Raw genomic sequence first — 13,649 nt, 5'->3', positions numbered from 1 at the left:
CACACCCAAGGCCACATTATTATTAAGCGCAAGAACTTTGAAAATATGCAATTATTTTCCTTTGTCTTAATGTTGTGAACCAATAGTCGACTCTCCTACTCCTCAGATGCTGCCTGAACGGCTGTGCTTTTTCAGAACCACATTTTTTTTTACGTTGATCTTCAGCATCTGCAGTCCTCACTTTATCTCTGGTAATACACACTCATGATCATTTTTGTGGTAACAATATCACTGTGTGTTTAAACATGTCAGTCAGATATGAGAACATTTTGAATTGCTTATGTCTATCTCAGAGCTCAGTAATGTTGGGTGTGAATGTCAATGTCTGTGTGATGCTCGGTATTTAGGCCAAGACTCTGATAGACTGACAGATTATTCCTTCAGCTGTTCACAATGTCAAGTTACGGACTGATCCCAACCAGCCTGAGCTCACAAAACCCAAAGCATAGTGTCTAGCATTGGGCATGCTTGGACAATATTTTTCATTTTAATTTATTCATAGAATATGATTGGGTCATTATTTATTGTTAGTCCCTTGTTGCCCTTGAGAAGGTGATAGTGAGCTGCTGCACTGAACCACAGCAGTCCATGTGTTGTAGTTAGACTTCCAATACCATTCGTGAGGGACTTTGAAACAGTGACACTGAAGGAACAGCAATATAATTCCCAATCAGGATGGTGGGTGATTTGGAACAGAACGCGAGCATGGTGGGGCTCCCGTGTATCTGCTTTCCTTGTCCCTCTTGATGATCAGACTTCAGAGGTACGTTGTAAGGAGCTTTGGGAAATTTCTGCAGAGCACCGTGTAGATGGCAAGAATTGCTGCTACTGAGTGTCAGTAGATGGAGGGGTGAAGCTGCACTCACCCAGGGAAATGGGGGCTATTCATCACACCCATATTCAACATGTGTCTTATCGATGGGGACAGGCTTTCGGAGATCATGAAGTGAGTTATTTCTGTAGGATTCCTAGCCCCTGACATATTCTTGTGGCCAATTAATTTACGTACGTCAATGTGTGGCGCTGGTAAAGCATAACAAGTCAGGCCGCATCTGAGGCAGAGGAAAGTCAATGTTTTAGCATAAGCCCTTCAAAGGAGGATATGTCTTAGGAAGAAAAGTTGAGGGAGTGAGAGTTTTTCTCACTGAAGTGAAGAAAGATGAGAGGTGACTTGATAAAGGTGTGCAAGATGTTGAGAGACTGAGACAGAGTGGATAGCCAGAACCTTTTCCCCTGGCAGAAATGGCTATCACCAAGGAGCATAACTTTAAAGTGACTGGAGGAAGGTTTAGAGGAGATGTCAGAGATAGGTTCTTTATTCAGAGAATATTCAGGAATGCACCGCCAGCAGTGGTTGTAGAGTCAGATACATTAGAGATAGTTAAGAAGATTCTTGGAACGGCACATGAAAGTTATTACATTGAAAGTTATGTCGGTTAGTCTGATCTTAGAGTAGGATAAAAGGCCAGCAGGACATTGAGGGCTGAAGGGCTCTAATGTACTGTACTGTTTTATGTGCCAAGTTTCATTCAGTTTGTGGATTCTCATCAGTTGGTGAATGTTTGAGGGAGTGAGGTGTGCGAGGGAGTGAGGTGTACCGGGAGTGAGGTGTGTGAGGTCAGGAAGCTGGGGAGGGGCATTAGACCAAGACTTCCAGTTATGGTGTGCTTTGTTATATTCACCTGAGTGTCAGCACAATATGCGTGGTTACCTAGACCAGAAAATATCCACCAAGTTCAGTTATTAAAATGATTCTTGGTTTGCTGTTTGCTCCTGGTTTCTTCAGATACATTCTGCTGGGTGGCCTATGGATTAGTATCTGACCATCCACAGACATGTACAATTTTATTTTGATACTGGTGAATGTGAGGGTTAATTTATTGGATATAGTTTCAGAGGGTTCACTGTGAGACAGAAGATGCTGCAGAAGACTGTCAATTGTGAATGTTTTCACCGAGTATCTGGTCCAGAGGGCAGATGTTATGGTGTCTGGGGAACAAGCCAGATGTCATCACCATAAGTAATTTGTGTGGTGTGATTCTGACACTCCATGTCCATACATCTGCTCCCTGGGCCAGGCTCTGAATGAGGATGAATTTGTAACATCTGGTTCCTGGTCAGTCATTGGTATCTAATTTGGAAAGCATTTGTACCTACACTGAGAGCAGTGATAGGCTGTTGGCTAGTTTCCACCTGTCCGAATCGCATTCCGAATAGATCTCTGTGAGGGAATATTTGAATGACTGCCCTGACCTAGGTTGGAAACTGTCTGGTCAGATTCAGGAGCAGGCCAGTGTCTCACTCAGTGCCACAGGCACCTGCAAGGTCCAGGAGCACTGTACCCGAATTCAGGCCTTTTGGAATCCTATTTTAATGTCGGTCATGATGTAAAGCGATGGGTTTACTGACCTGAGCAATAATCAGGAGTTTGCCATGTTTGTGAATTGGGCAATAATCAGATATGAGCTAAAATTATTCAACTGAACAATAACTGCACCATCTCTGAAGACAATTACGTTGATTCTACATTGATAGAATTAAATTTTAAACACCAAACAACCTTTTATGATTCAAAAGAAAAAAAAATGCACATTTTGTTGAGTATCGAAAAAGATCATGTTGTCTGACCATTTTGCTGATCACAATTACACATTGAATCTCAGTATTCAAATACACACATTGTCGCTCTATCATTTGCAAAGTGGTTGACCTCTGACTGATTGCATATTCAGAATGAGCAAATGATTGAATAATCAAATCTTCTTATCATTCTTACAAATTTAAATATAATCTATCGATTTAATTTCTCACTGAAATGTGTGAGCTTCAGCTATTTGCCAACAATTCTATTAGTTTTAAAGAACAATGGAAAAGGATAGACCAGGACTTAAAGTTGAAGTTCTAAATTGGAGAAAGGGCAATGTTGACGTTATTAGGCAAGAACTTTCCAAAGCTGATGGCGGCAGATGGTCGCGGGGAAAGGGATGGCTGGAAAATGGAAAGCGTACAGAAATGAGATAACGAGAGTCCAGAGACAGTATATTCTTGTTAGGGCGAATGGAAAGGCTGGGAGTTATAGAGAGTGCTGAATGACTAAAGAAATTGAGGGTCTAGTTAAGAAAAAGAAGGAAGCATATGTTAGGTACACGCAGGATAGATCGAGTGAATCCTTAGAAGAGTATAAAGGAAGTTGGAGTATACTAAAGAGGGAAATTAGGAAGACAAAAAGGCGACATGAGATAGCTTTGGCAAATAGAGTTACGGTGAAGCAAAAGGATTTTACAAATGCATTGAGGACAAGAGGGTAAATAGAGAGAGAATGGAGTCCTCAAAGACCAGCAATGTGCCTTTGTGTGGAGCCGCAAGAGATGGGGGAGATACTAAATGAGTATTTTGTGTCAGTGTTTACTCAGGAGAAAGACATGGGAGATGTCGATATACAGAGAAATAGATCGTGACATCTTGAAAAATGTCCTTATTACAGAGGGAGAAGTGCTGATGTCTTGAAACGCATATAAGTAGATAAATCCCAGGACCTGATTGATCAGGTTTATTATACAACTCTGTGGGAAGCTAGGGAATTGATTGCTGAGTCTCTTGCTGAGATATTTGTACCATCGATAGTCACAGGTGAGGTGCCAGAAGACTGGATGTTGGCGAAAGTGGTGCCACTGTTTAAGAAAGGTGGTAAGAACAAGCCAGGGAACCAAAGACCAGTGAGCCTGACATCAGTGGTGGGCGAGTTGTTGGAGGGAATCCTGAGGGACAAGATGTACATGTATTTGGAAAGGCAAGGATTGATTAGTGAGAGTCAAAATGGCTTTGTGCACGGGAAATCATGTCTCACAAACATGATTGAGTTTTTTGCAGAAGTAACAAAGCGGACTGATGAGGGCAGAGCAGTGGATGTGATCTATACGGACTTCAGTAAAGCATTCGATAAGGTTCCCCATGGGAGACTGGTTAGCAAGGTTAGATCTCATGGAATCTAGGGAGAACTAGCCATTTGGATACAGAACTGGCTAAAAGTAGAAGACAGAGGGTGGTGGTGGAGAGTTGTTTTTCAGATTGGTGGTCTGTGACCAGTGAGTGTCACAAGGATCGATGCTGGGTCCACTACTTTTAGTCATTCATATAAATTGTTTGCATGTGAGTATGAGAGGTATAATTTACTAATGACACCCAAATTGGAGGTGTTGTGGACAGCGAAGAAGGTTACCTCAGATTACAACGGGATTTTGATCAGGTGGGCCAATGGGCTGAGGAGTGGTAGTTGGAGTTTAATTTAGGTAAATGAGACATGCTGCATTTTGGGAAAGCAAATCTTAGCAGGAGTTATATTCTTAATTATGAGGTCCAAGAGATTGTTGCTGAACAAAGAGAACTTGGAGTGCAGGTTCAGTGTTCCTTGAAAGTAGAGTCACAGATAGAAAAGACAGTGAAGAAGGCATTTGGTATGATTTCCTTAATTGATCATAGCATTGAGTACAGTGGTTGAAAGGTCGTGTTGCGGCTGTACAGGACGTTGGTTAGGCCACTTTTGGAATATTGTGTGCAATTCTGGTCTCCTTCCTATCGGTAGGATGTTGTGAAACTTGAAAGGGTTCTGAAAAGATTTACAAGGGTGTTGCCAAGGTTGGAGGGTGTGAGCTATAAGTGGAGGGTGAATTGGCTGGGGATATTTTCCCTGGGACGTCGGCTGCTGAGGGGATGACCTAACAGAGGTTTATAAAATCATGAGGAGAATTAATGAGGAAATAGACATGGTATTTTCCCTGGTGTGGGGGAGTCCAGAACGAGAGGGCATAGATTTAGGTTGGGAAGGAAAAATATAAAAGTGACGTAAGGGGCAACTTTTTCACACACAGGGTGGTACGTGTATGGAGTGAACTGCAAGAGGAAGTGGTGAAGGTTGGTACAATTGCAACATTTAGGTAGTGTCTGGATGGGTATATGAATAGAAAGTGTTTAGAGGGATATGGGCTGCGTGCTGGCAGGTGGGACTAGATTGGGTTGGGATATCTGGTCGGCATGGACGAGGTGGATGGAAGGGTCTGTTTCCATGCTGTATATCTCTATGACTCTGTGACAATAATTTGACATGCACTGTCAAATAAAAAACATGTTTTATATTATCAAATTGTAGCATACAATTAGTTGAAAACTTGCAATATTTAGAATGAATGATAAAGAACAAAGAACATTCCAACACAGGAACAGACCCTTCGGCCCTCCAAGCCTGCGCTGATCCAGATCCCCTATTTTCTAAACCTGCCACCTATTTTCTAAGGGCCTGTATCCCTCTGCTCCCTGCCCATTCATGTATCTGGCAGATACATATTCGATGATAAAATCGTTCCTGCCCCTACCACCACCGCTGGCATCACATTCCAGGCTGCCACCACCCTATGTGTAAAGAACCTTCCACGTATATCCCTTAGGCCCTAAATGTTTCCCCTCTCACTTTGGAACTCAATTACTCAGGGTCTAGAGTTCACAATCTGGCGGAAAGCTTGGTATCCACCCTGTCTCTATCTCTTTTGATTTTGTAGACCTCAATCAGGTCCCCCTCAACCTTTGTCTTTATAATTAAAATAATCCTAATCTACTCAACCTCTTTCGATAACCAGCACCCTGCATCCCAGGCAACATCCTGGTGAACCTACTCTGCACTCTGTTCAAAGCACTCGCATTCTTTTCGTACTGAGGTGACCAGAACTATATGCAGTATTCCAAATGCGACCAAACCAAAACCCTATGCAACTGTAACGTGACCTGCCAGCGCTTGTACTCAACACCTGATCCAATGAAGGAAAGCATGCCATATGCCGCCTTGACCACTTTACTCACCTGAGTTGGTATCTTCAGGAAACAATGGACCCGATCACCCAGATCTTGCTGGACATCAATTTTCCACTGGACTTTTCTGTTTACTCTATAGTTCATGCTTGAACTGGATCTTGCAAAATGCATGATCTCGCTGTTGCACAGATTGAACTCCATCTGCCATTTCTGTGCCCATCTCTCCAATCTATCTATATTCTGCTGTATTCTCTGACAGTACCCTTCACTATCTGCTACTCCAACAATCTTGATGTCATTTGCAATCTTACTAATTAGGCAACCGATACCTTCTTCCAATCCATTGACATATATCACAAACAGCAGTTGTCCCAGCACGGATCGCTGTTGCACACCACTGGTCATAGGTCACCATTTTGAGAAATCCCCTTAAGCTGCTACTCTCTGTCTCATGTTGCCCAGCCAGTTCTCTATCCATCTAGATAGAACACCTCGAAACCCATGCGACTTCACCTACTCCATCAGCCTACTATGGAGAACCTAACAAAATACCCTACTCAAGTCCCCCAGTATCTTCTCCAGCAGCTTCCCTACCACTGATGTCAGGCTCGCTGGTCTATAATTACTTGGATTATCCCCACTACCCTTCTTAAACAAGGGGACAACGTTAGCAATTCTCCAGTCCTCTGGGACCTCATCAATGTTCAAGGATCCTGCAAAGATATATGTTAAAGCCCCACTTATTTCCTCTCTCAATTCCCTCAGTAACATGTGATAGAGCCCACCCAGACCTGGGGCTTGTCTACATTAATACCTTTTAGAATATCCCAAACCTCCTCCCTCTTTATGTCGACTTGACCCAGAGTACTCAGAGATCTATCCTTAAAATGAACATCCATCATGTCCCTCTCCTTGGTGAATACAGAAGCAAAGTATTCATTAAGAATCTCACCCATTTTCTCTGACTCCATGCATAACATTCTCCCTTTGTCCTTGTGTGGGCCAAACAGTTCTCCAGTTACCCTCTTGCTCCTTATAGGTGAAAACAAAGTTTTTGGTATTTTCCTCAACCCTGTTTATATCTCATGACTACTTTTAGCCCTCTTAAATCGTCGATATTTACCTTGAAATGTGGTTAGTGAAAAAACAATAGACACTTGTTTGTGTAAGTGGGAACTCAGACCTTGATTAAGTGTTTTGCGCCAAAACATATTTGAAATCTGTCTCAGTGCAAATAAAAAGCAAGAGAAGAAACCTCTTGGGAAGAGGAATTTTCAGCCACTGTCCCCCCAAAGTACTTCTGAGGTAGAAAAGAGTGAGGATATGGAACAAGGGCACAACAGTAACTTTGGGTGGTTTGAACATGCAAATTGGCTCAATTAATCATCTTGACAAAGATATCTTCGAATAAAGATTCATGGAGTGCATGAGAGACTATTTCTGAGAGCAGAATGTCATGGAACCAACCAGAGAATGGGCTAACTTAGATTTGATATTATTTAACAAGGAAGGATTGGTGGATGAGCTTTGCCTTGGAAAAAGTAATCACAACTTGCTGGATTTTCACATTCAGATTGAAAGAGTGAAGACTGAGTCATACATGAGAGTTTTAGGGTTGGGCAATAATAATTATACTGGCCTAAGGAAGGATTCGGTCTGGGTGGACTGGGGGGAGAAAAGAACAGTCAAAGGCAGGACAGCTGACGAAATTTGGCAAATAATTAGGGAGATACTAAAGACCGAAGAGGAATTGCATAATGGAGAAAAAACATGTATATTTTGATAAGGAAGTCAAAGATAACATGAAAGCAAATCATAGGGCATATCATAATGCACAAGTTAGTCACACTCTGGAGGATTGGGCAAGTCAGTGGCCTCGTGGTGTTATCACTGAATTCTTATGTGATAAACCCAGATAATGTTCTGGTGTTCTGGGTTCAAATCCTGCCACAGCAAATGGCGGAGCGTGACTTCAAATCTGGAAGGAAGGGGCAGTTGGTGGCTATGAATCGATTGCCAAGAAAAACTCACCTGGTTCACTAATGTCCTTTAGGGAAGAAAACTGCCATTTTATCATAGATTCGCCATTCTCAGACTGAAAGCATTTCTCCTTATCTCTGTTCTAAAAGATCTTCTCTTGACTCTCAGGCTATGTCATAGAGTCCTTTCTCTCCTAACAGTGGAAACATCTTCCCAAAATCTACTCTGACCAGGCAACCAGTATTCTGTATGCTTCAATTAGATCCCCCTTCATCCTTATTATCTCCAGCGAGTATAACTTTTCAATCCTAGGACCACTCTTGTGAATCTCCTCTGAACACGCTCCAGGGACAGTACATCCTCCCTTAGTTATGGGCACAACACGGTACACAATACTCCAGTGTGGTCTGACCAGAGTCTTATCGAGACTCAGAAATCCATCCCTGCTTTAATATTCAGGTCCTCTCAAAATAAATGCCATTACTGTATTTGCCTTTCTGACCGGGTGGGTCACCTGAAAGAATAATCTTAAGATGGGCAATAATAAATTAACCATGGAGCTACAAAAATGAAGAATGATTAATGCATACTGGGAAATGGATCCCACCCTTGACTAAAGTCTCTGTGCTAATCCACATGCTGCAGAATGCAGACAGGCTGCAGCTACCCACAGATGGTTTGCAAACAAACCTGACAGTTACAGACCCTGTAATACCCACCTGAAGTTGGACCTGAATGGGACAAGGGAATGTTGCCTTTGAGCCAACCCATGGTTGAGTCTGATTGATCAGGGTAAATGAACCTGATCATTCCATTGACAGATCCTCCTTACCTTCCCAAAAGGGTGTGAAGACTTCGAAGGATAAAATCACCACGAAACCCCACAGTGCAGTAATTCGAGAATAACTACGGAAAGAGGAGACACGTCCAAGACCATCAGAAGGACAAGAAGACATCACCAAGTCGAGCCCAGTCAACTTCTAATGGGGTGGTTTGTGATCATCCAAAGTTAAGTTAAAGCATAAGATAATTTGTAGCGTTTATCATTGCGTTACAATACATTTTATTGTTATAATATTAAATGTGTTCAATAAACAAATATTGTTTGAAAGAGTTAACTCAGTTCTTTTGCTGAATATAAGATTTCAAACACACTGTGCACCAGATACAACACCTTCCTAATTGCTGACTCAACCTGCAAGTTTATCTAAAGACAATCCAGGACTGGAACTGGCAACTCTCTTTGCACTTCAGAGTTCTGATTTTTCTCTCCACATATGAAGTAGTCCATGCCTGTCTTCTTCCTACTATTGTGCATCACCTCGCACTTTCCCAATTTGTACTCCATCTGCCACTTCTTCGCCAACTCTCTTAATAGTTATTCAGTTTCTCATCTATTATTTGTTCCACATGACTATCTCTCCAGCGTCATTTTCCAGTGCCCCAATATCCACTTCTGCTTCTCTTTTGTCCTTTATATGTCGAAAGAAACTCTTACAGTTGTTCTTTGTATCACTGGATAGCTTAACCTCATATTTAATCTTCTCCGTCCTTATTTCTTATTTTGTTACCATCTGTTCTTCTTTGAAAGCTTCCAAATCTTCTAGTTTCCCATTGCCATTTGTTATGTTATCTGCTTTCTATTTTTCTTTTACCCCTAGCCATGACCGTCCCAGTCATCCATGGTTGCCTCATCCTTGCTGTACAATGCATCTTTTACCTCGGGATAAATCTCTGCTGTGACTCCTAACTTGCTCCAAGAAACTCCCGCCATTATTGTTCCCCTGTCTTTCCTGCTCGGCTCCTCTCCCAGTCAATTCTACCCAGCTCCTCCCTTGTGTCTTTGAAGGTGCCTTTATTCAGCTGTAATATTAACTCTGATTCTACTTTCTCCCTCTCAAATTGAAGAGTATGTTCAATCATATTATGATCACTGCCTCCAAAGGTTCCTTCGCCTTAAGCTTCCTTATCAAGTCTGTCTCATTTCACAGCTCTAAATCTGGTATTGCCCGTTCCCTCGTTGCCTTCACCATCAGCTGCTGTAAAAAGCCATCTTGTAGACATTCCACAGATTCCTTTCCTTGCAAAACACTACCACTGACTTTCCCAGTCCACCAGCATATTCAAATCCCTCCAGTCACTGTAACTTTGCCTTTCCTACATATTGTTTCTATGTCCGCGTCTATCATGTGCCCCAGCTTCTGATTACGATTTGTAGACCTGTGTATAACTCCAACTACGGTTTTTCACCATTCCGGGTCCTCAGTTCTACCCACACACATTCCACACCATCTGATTCTATTTTAAGTAATGGAATTGAGTGATGGGACTGCAAAGCCCTTTAACATTGTCTCAAATTTATAGTTTAGACATGGAGTAATAATATTTCATTGTCAATTACTTTGCAATATGACCAAAGTGAATTTCTGTCTGTAGTACAAACTTGAAACTGTTCGAGAAGGAAGATAGAAAGAGGACATGAGTCTATAAGGAGATTAAATTGGGTCAAGTGAACTGCCAAATATTGGTGCATGGAACATAGTAGGAAAAATGTGTCTGTGCTAAAAGATATGGGTTGAATGGAAATGTAGTGTATAATTTCAGTAGAGAGATTGGCTTTAGGCACAGAGGAACTGGGCACCTGGATTACAAAGCAAAATCTTTAGGTGTACATCAAATTCTTAAGGAGGTAAGATAAGTGTTGAAACTTTCTGAAATAGAATATATTTAAAAGTAGGGACAATTTTCTACAGATTTACAATGTAGCTGTGTAACCACATCGAGAGAGCGATGGCCACAATGATATGAAATGCAAACCAGAGAAGATTCACTCAGTTGACTCCTGAGAGGAGTGTTTATTTTTTCCTGAAATCTTGAAATGACTGGGATTTAGGCGAACAACACGTGATCTTGTTTAACCTCAGAATATTCCAAGTCGTCTTTTCAAGTTGAATTCTAAAACAATATTTCAGCTTGTGTGAGAGATTACCATGAGTGGATGGATTATAAAACTGAAAAATGTCTCTGTTAAGAAGATGGTGATTGGTGTCATCCTCTCAGAGTGTTGTGCCTTTGTACAATTCTCTTCCCAGAGAACGGTGGATGATAAGCCATTGATTATTCCTAAGGCAGAAGCAGGCAGATTCTTGACTAAGAGCGATGCACTAACATTGTAAAGACAAAGGAGGAATGTGTGATTGAGGTCACAATCAGATCATCCACGACCTTATCACATGATGGAGCTGTTTTTATTCCTTACTCCTGATGCTAGTTTCTTCATTTCTGTTGTCTTTAGGTATTGAAAAAACTATGACACAATTGTCATGAACACGAAGACTTTTCCTTTCAGATTATTGGGCACAGCTTTCCATGTGTGACTTTTAACCGGCACCCAAAAGCACTTGGGAAAGATTCATGATGTTGTAGAGAAGTCAGGAGCACAGGACAAAGGGAAAGCCTCGCTTGAAACTGCTTTAGAAATCAGATTAGGTCGAATGGATAACTTTAATACAGCAGATCCCAGTCAGTTGTTATTGTGAGGTGTGTTTCATTACTAAGGCCATCATTCTGTTGCCTGTGTTTAATTTCTATTCAGAATATGGTGATAGACCCCAGGAGTTCTTGTGCAGGGACACTAACAGGTATGTAACAAAGAGAGAAACTGGGTTCTTAACACTTTGCTAGCGAAGGGAGAATGATATAGCTTCAAATCCTGTGTGCCCTTGGAGATCGTATTCCTCACTATTTGATGCTCACAAGCTATGGAAATAGTGAGACTTCATTCTCTGTTTACAACAATTAAAGTGGTAGACTCATACAGCATACAAACAGGCCTTTCTGCCCAATACATCGATGCTAGCCAGAAAACACCAAACTACATTATTCCCAGTTGCCTGTAGATCTATAGCCTACTATTCCCTGGCATTTTGTGTTTAAATGCTGTGTTACCTTGTATCTGTGAACTGAGCTTTTTCTTTCAATGTATGCACGAAATGGTTTCACAGAAATAGATCACATAACTTCAACGACAGCGACAAACTCATCGGATCAATAAGATGTCCTGATTGTTAAATAATGATCAAAAATCGATTTGTCTTTTTAGTTTGTTTGGAATTTTTATGGAGGTAGACCAGCATTAATTGCCCTTGAGATGTTCCAGTCCAGAAGGTGTTGGTCCATCCAAGTGGTTGTTGAGAGGGACTGCCAGCGGTGCATCTTATGTGCTGGTTTAGCTGGGAGTAAATATTACTGCTGGTGGATGGACTGTTATACAAGCCGCCATGCTGTGATGAATAGCTCGCAGGAAAATGAACTCTTTGTCAATGTGAATATATGAGAAGGACTTCATTATCCTTCAGAGAAATAACAACCTTACACGAGAAGTTTATATAATAATGGAGCGAAGTCTGTTTCTATGTTATTGGTGTTCTGAAAATAATGGTGTCAAACAGCTGAAATAATGCTGTTGCTGTCGTTGGACGATTCTTGCACTGAACGTGTGAATTAACATGGATGTTTTCAGAGATGCATGGGCTGTCCTAGGCTGCGTAAGTACTGATACTCCATGGGATGATGCTGATTTGTAATCTCGCCACTTACTGAGCACAGTTCGATGGAACAAACCAACATGTCTCATTTGTTGCTGCTTCAGAATACATCAGAGCTTTCATGGCTGCCACCACATGGAATCATGTATTAAAGACAAAGCCCATCGAGTCTGCACCATCCAATGCTGATACAAGGGCTTTATATAGTTTGTAAAGTTTCCTTCCTTATCCACCCTCTCAGGCAATGTATTCTAGATACAAACCATCGTCTGGGTTCAAAACAAATTTCACAAATCCTCTCTTCATGTCTTGTCTTTCATTTTAAACAAGCTCCCCCTTGTTTTTGATCCTTTGACTCAGGGGAACAGCTGCTGACTGTTCACTCTGCTCATACCTCTCATTCTCTTATACACCTCTGTCAGGTTCAGGTTCCTTGCACAGTGTACACAGGTTCAGTAGATTGGCCATGCTAAATTACCCATCATGTGCAGCTAGGTTTGTTAGCTACGGGAGACAAGGGACAGGGTAGGGGGTGGGGGAGCCATGGCAAATGCAGGAATTGGGTATGAGGTGGGTCTGGGTGCAATGCTCTGCAGAGAGTCTATGTGGACTTGATGGGCCAATGCCCCGTACAGTAACAAAAATAAAGGTTAAATCAAACAAAGAAAGACACTGGGGTTCTGAACCAAAAGGAAACAGGGTGCTGGGGAAACGGAGTAGGTTTGGCAACCTCTGTTGAGAGAAAAATAAAGTTAACATTTGAGTCCACTCACCATGCATCAGACGTAAAAGCAGCTGGGAAATAGTGTAATATGTGTTGGTGGATTGAGTTGAATATATTGAGAAATAGAGACATAGAAAAATAAACAAAGGAACTGTGGATAATCAGCTGGTATGGAAATAAATTGGGAGATCATTTTCACTTATTGTTCACCTTTTCCCATGTTCCTGAGTATCATGCTCATGTAGATATATATCCAAGTCTCTGTTTAAACGGAGGTCTGTCCCCTCTATCTCTCCATCCTGGGTGTGGTCATCTTCATATCTTTATTGATGGGACATGGGTGTTGTTGGCTGGGTCAGCATTTATTTCTCTTTCCGAGTTGATTTGAGAAAGTGCTGGGAACTGCATCTCTGAACTACTGCACATCGACGTGCTGTAGACTGGCCGTGCTCAGGTCTGACTGGTTTCACTTCTTTGAGACCTTGTAGTGTATAACTGAATATCAGACGTGGCCATTGCAAAGAGAATTTGAGAGTCTACCACTGCTGACTGTCTGGGCTCACCTGTAGGCCAGACCAGTGAAATTCCCTTCCCTG

General features: G+C 41.8%; 1 long non-coding RNA gene across 1 annotated transcript in view; it reads left to right on the top strand.

Moving 5' to 3' along the window:
- The window catches only part of LOC132825279 (uncharacterized), a 33,026-nt gene extending 24,276 nt beyond the window's left edge, over window positions 1-8,750 (top strand). The window contains exon 3 of the long non-coding RNA XR_009645767.1: window positions 8,626-8,750. This is a non-coding gene — a long non-coding RNA (uncharacterized LOC132825279). The remainder of the gene's footprint in view (window positions 1-8,625) is intronic.
- Window positions 8,751-13,649: the final 4,899 nt, after the last annotated feature.

This window comes from Hemiscyllium ocellatum, chromosome 20 (assembly GCF_020745735.1).
Source record: "Hemiscyllium ocellatum isolate sHemOce1 chromosome 20, sHemOce1.pat.X.cur, whole genome shotgun sequence".
Classification (NCBI taxonomy): domain Eukaryota; kingdom Metazoa; phylum Chordata; class Chondrichthyes; order Orectolobiformes; family Hemiscylliidae; genus Hemiscyllium; species Hemiscyllium ocellatum.
The sequence above is the reverse complement of the archived record's forward strand: the minus strand, read 5'-3'. Positions and strand labels throughout refer to the sequence as shown.